The sequence below is a fragment of the Arachis ipaensis genome, chromosome B03, assembly GCF_000816755.2.
Source record: "Arachis ipaensis cultivar K30076 chromosome B03, Araip1.1, whole genome shotgun sequence".
Taxonomy (NCBI): domain Eukaryota; kingdom Viridiplantae; phylum Streptophyta; class Magnoliopsida; order Fabales; family Fabaceae; genus Arachis; species Arachis ipaensis.
Window position 1 is genome coordinate 134797576 of NC_029787.2, and position 5877 is coordinate 134803452.

General features: G+C 38.4%; 1 pseudogene; it reads left to right on the top strand.

The window, feature by feature from the left end:
- Window positions 179-5698, top strand: LOC107633992 (annotated as a pseudogene).

Consider the following 5877-nt stretch of genomic DNA (forward strand, 5'->3'; position numbering starts at 1 on the left):
CATTAAAAGTATCAATAATAATTTTTTAAATATTAATAAATTAAAGGATAATTTTTAATAAATTTTTAAAAATTATTTATTATTCTATTTTGCCATTATAAATAAGAGAAAGGAGCTGAAGGTGGAAACATATACAAATGCAAACGTCACCAAAAAAAAAAATATACAAATGCAAACATGTCTCCAAACACAAACACTTACACTGGCATGGTTGTGCTTATATTTGTTCACCTTTATTGCCTGACATTACTAACGTCCTCTGAGTCTGAGTTAATTGAGTGCATTCCAAGTGAGCGCGAAGCACTTCTAAGATTCAAGCATCATCTCACTGACCCTACAAACAGGCTCTGTTCTTGGAATGCTTCCAATTCCAACTGCTGCCACTGGGATTATGTTGTTTGTAGTCATCTAACTTTCCACATCCTTCAGCTTCACCTCAACACTACTATACCATCAGAATATGATGAATATCCCTTTCCCATTGACTACTTCGCTTTCCAGAGGTCCAGGTTCAGTGGAGCGATAAATGATTCTCTTGTTGAATTGAAACATCTGAATTACTTGGACTTGAGCGGCAATAGTTTTGGAGGTATGCAATTTCCTACTTTCCTTTTTCGAATCACCTCCTTAACTCACCTTGACCTCTCTGATTCCGGATTTTATGGCAACATTCCTCATCAGATTGGAAATCTCTCTAATTTTCTCTATCTTGACCTCTCATATCATATTAATGGAATAATTCCACATCAAATTGGCAATCTCACTAATTTAGTCCATCTTGGCCTCCAAAGTTATTCTAATGAATCATTGATTGTTGAAAATGCTGATTGGCTTTTGGGTCTTACCTCCCTTGAATATCTTGATTTGAGTGGTGTTGACCAATCCAAATCATTTAATTGGCTACACACTATGCAAGCTCTCCCTGCTTTCTCTCAGCATTTCTGTTGCTCCCAAGTGGATATTTCAGTTGAACAAACTTGTTTCTCTTGCATGTTATCCAACCTGTTACTCTAATGATATTGATAGTCCAATTCCTGATGGTATTCAAAACCTTACCATGCTTGAAAATCTTGATTTGTCATCCAATTCATTCTCATCCCATATACCAGAAAACTTCACTTTGCTTGAAAATCTTGATTTGTCAGGCAATTCATTCTCATCCCATATACCAGATTGGTTATTCCGTCTTCATCGTCTCAAATCTTTGAACTTACGATAAAACCATCTGCCTGGGACTATTTCTAATACTTTGGGGAATTTGACTTCTCTTGTTACCCTTGATTTGGCATACAATCAATTTGAAGGAGCAATTCCAACTCTTTTGGGGAATTTGGGTTCCCTTGTTACCCTTGATTTGTCAGACAATCAGTTTGAAGGAGCAATACCATCCTCTTTTAGAAAGCTATGCAATTTGAGACACATCTCTTTCTCAAATCTCAAATGCAATCAACAACTTTCTGAAATCTTACAAATTCTCATCCCATGTGTTTCTCATGAACTCAAGACTCTTGTGGCTTCTACTTCTCAAATCTCAGGTCACCTCACCAATCAACTTGGAATGTTTCAAAATCTTGAAATGCTTGATCTCTCCAACAACAAGATTATTGGAGAACTTCCTCAATCATTCGCAAAGCTTTCCTCATTGAGATTTGTCGATTTCTCCAAAAATCAACTTGTTGGAAATCCATTTAAAATTCTTGCATCATTTACTAAATTGTTATATCTTGCCATAGATGACAATCATTTCAAGGGATTGTACATGAAGATGACCTTGCGAATTTCACTACTTTACGTGTGCTTTTAGGCTTTAGCATCAAGTAACAATTTCACTTCGAAAGTGCATCCCAGTTGGAAACCAAAATTTTTACTTTCTCACTTGAAAATGAGCTCGTGGAAGTTAGGTCCAAGCTTTCCATCATGGATTCGGTCACAAAATGATCTTGTATATTTGGATCTATCTAAGGCAGGGATTTCTGATTCCATTCCCATTTGGTTTTGGGAAACAAGTCATCATTATGATTATTTAAACTTCTCTCACAATCATATCCATGGCAAGCTCCCAAAAGAATCAAAGGAGATTTTCAAATCTTATGGAGCAGTTGATCTTAGCTCAAACCATCTTCATGGAAATTTACCCTTTGAGTGAGGATGTGGTTTGGCTAGATCTCTCACATAATTCATTTTATGGGTTATTAATGGATTTTCTTTGTCAAAAATCTGACAAACCAAAAAGCTTAGGAATCCTCAATCTTGCATCAAACAACTTATCTGGAAAAATTCCCAACTGTTGGAGGATGTGGCCATACCTAGTGGAGGTCAACTTAGAAAGCAACTATTTTATTGGAAGCTTGCCCCCTTCCATGGGCTCTTTATCAAGCCTACAATATTTGCGTATACCAAACAACACACTCTCTGGAAAATTTCCTGTCAGTTTAAAGGAAAACAAGGAGTTGATTTTGTTGGATCTTGGGGAAAATAACCTCACAGGGAATATTCCTAGATGAGTTGGAGAAAGCTTGGTAAATTTAAAATTTCTTCGGCTTCGATCCAATAATCTTTCAGGTAACATTCCCAACGGATTTTGTGAAATGAAGTTTCTCCAAGTTTTGGACCTTGCACTAAATCATTTGTCAGGCAATATACTAAATTGTTTGAACTATTTGAGTGCCATGATAAATAGTGCAAGTTCACCCTTCCAGGAAGACATGGCATATGCAAGGGATACTGTAAGCATGTCCCTATCTGTGAAAGGAATAGATGCTGAGTACAGCAGTATTCTCGGCTTAATGAAGAACATTGATCTTTCATCTAATAAATTGTCGGGGGGAATACCAATGGAAATCACAAACCTAATGTTAGGATTTGGTTGAATTAGTCCCACATTGCTTAGGATAGCAAATGGAGTGGGTGGCCTAGGCTATAAATATGAGGCTAAGTTCTCCATTTGTTTTTGCACCATTCAGAAACACTTTAAGCTTGTATCTGATTTTTCTTTTCCTCTGTACTTTTTATTAGAGAGTGTTGTGAGGTGTAGTTAGATATTTGCTTTGAGAGAGTGTGGGTGTACTGGGGTGCCGGTGAGAGAAATAAGTCTGTGTTGTAACAATTTTCACATAGTGATATTCTCTGGTTGTCATTTGACAACGACCGTGGTTTTTTTCTCCGGTAATTGGAGTTTCCACGTTAAATTCTTGTGTTGTGATTGTGTCTATTTTATTTCTCTATCAAAGGTGTTTTCTCAAGGGGAAATGGTGTATTATTCCCAACAAGTGGTATCAGAGCTTCGGTTCGGTGGGATTTATTCTTAGTATGCTCTGTGGTTGCAGCTTAGTCTGACCTTCCACATCAGAAAAGAATTTTATCCTGTGGCTTGAGGTTGATCTTTGGTTGCTGTTGTTGTTGCTAGAAGGCAGTGTGACACTGTGAGAGTGCTGTTTGGAAAGGTTCTGGCTAAGGAAAGACTTGGTATTTAAGTGTGTCCATTGTGACCCACCTCTCTTTCTTGGGGACCCTTCCTAGTGCACGGTTGAGTTATACTATTCCAGTATACGGTTGCAACAATGTCAGGATATTCAAGTGCTGTGAAGCTTGAAATAGAGAAATTTGATGGAAGAATCAATTTTGGCTTGTGGCAAATACAAGTCAAGGATGTGTTGATACAATCAGGTTTGCACAAGGCGTTGAAAGAGAAGATCTCTGGTATGAAGGATGAAGAATGGGAGGAACTAGATTTGAGAGCTGCAAGTGCTATTCGCCTGTGTTTGGCTAAGAATGTTCTTGCAAATGTGCAAGGAATGAAAACAGCCAAGGAACTTTGGGATAAACTCGAAGGGTTGTATCAGTCAAAGGGCATCTCAAATCGGTTGTTATTGAAGGAGCAGTTCCATAATCTACGCATTGATCACAATGTGAAAATCTCCGACCATCTTAGTGCTATCAATGGTATTGTCTCTGAATTAGAGGCAATTGGAGTGAAAATTGATAATGAAGATAAGGCACTGAGGCTCATATTGTCTCTTCCCTCTTCCTATGAGTATATCAAACCTGTTTTAATGTATGGGAAGGAAACTCTGAATTTTGAAGAAGTTGCCAGTAAGCTCATTACTGAAGAAAGAAGAATGAAAAATGAGGGTAGCACTTCATCAGATTTGGCGCTTGTAGCTAGAAGTGACAATTATGGAAAAGGAAATCATGGAAGGAGTGTAACATGCTGGAAATGTGGAAAGTCTGGGCATGTAAAGAGAAATTGTCCAGGTAATGCGGTTTCAGAAAAAGACTCTCAATCTGATACTTGCAATATTGCTCTCTCTATGAGAGAAGATGATATTCTCTAGAAGACAAGAAGTATCATCATGGTATTACCGCACTGCCATGGATAAGGATGAGTTGTGGCAATCGGGTCCACAATTGCACACGGGCATTGGTTGGCGTTGAGATGCAAGGTGTGTGGCGGAGTTAGGTCGATGGCTGAAGAACTTCCAGGAAAAGCCAATTTGGAAGTTGCACCATGAATTTTCAGCAAGGTTTCGATCTATACCAAGGTGAAATGCTTGGAGTGGTCTAATTCCAAGTGAGTATACTTTCATGGTGGAGTATGATAGTTCTCTGAACTATGATTGTCGGTATAGACAATGGCAGCAAAGAATTGTCGGTGTTGACAATGGAAGCTGAAGATGTGTGACTATTTCAATCAAGGTGGAGATTGTTAGGATTTAGTTGAATTAGTCCCACATTGCTTAGGATAGCAAATGAAGTGGGTGGCCTAGGCTATAAATATGAGGCTAAGTTCTCCATTTGTTTTTGCACCAGTCAGAAACACTTTAAGCTTGTATCTGATTTTTTTTCCTCTATACTCTTTATTAGAGAGTGTTGTGAGGTGTAGTTAGATATTTACTTTGAGAGAGTGTGGGTGTACTGGGGTGCCGGTGAGAGAAAGAAGTCTATGTGTTGTAACAATTTTCACATAGTGATATTCTCTGGTTGTCATTTGACAACGGCCGTGGTTTTTTTCTCCGGTAATTGGAGTTTTCACGTTAAATTCTTGTGTTGTGATTGTATCTATTTTATTTCTCTGTCAAAGGTGTTCTCTCAAGGGGAAATGGTGTATTATTCCCAATACCTAATTGGTCTGATTTATTTGTACTTGTCCAAGAATGAGTTAACTGGTCACATCCCTCAAAGTATTGGCAATATGGAGTCATTGGAATCCATTGATTTCTCTGGCAACCAACTCACAGGGGAGATCCCTCAAAGCATCACAAACTTGAACTTCCTGAACAAGCTAGACTTGTCCTACAATCACCTGGAAGGCAAAATCCCAACGGGCACTCAGTTGCAAAGCTTTGATGCATCCAGTTTTGTTGGCAACAAGCTATGTGGTCCACCATTGCTGCTCAACTGTACCATGGAGGGGGAAGTTCCTGATGATGATGCTAATGACAATGAAAAAGAGAGAAAGAATCATGGAGTGAAGTGGCTATTTGTGAGTGTGGCTTTTGGATTTATAGTGGGATTTTGGGGATTTGTCGGTCCACTGTTCATATTCAAATCATGGAGGTATGCCTATTACCGTTTCCTTGACGATGTGTGGTACAAACTTCAATCATGTATGCGACTTTATGTTTCTGATGTTTTAATTTTCTGGTGGAGCAATGCTAGGGGCCAGCAACTTTTGGGATTGATAGCCATCAAATAGCCATCAATGATGATTTAATGGTGTGAGATTTCATCCAATGGCTCACCTTTCTCTACTGGTTACATGCTGGCCAAAATTTAATAAAATTGTTGGTCCCCTAGACTTTTCTTTTCTGGTGTGGTTGGTTTTTCATTTGTGTGTAAGTGATGAGTTTGTAATGTTTTCTTTTTTTTTTTTTTGCC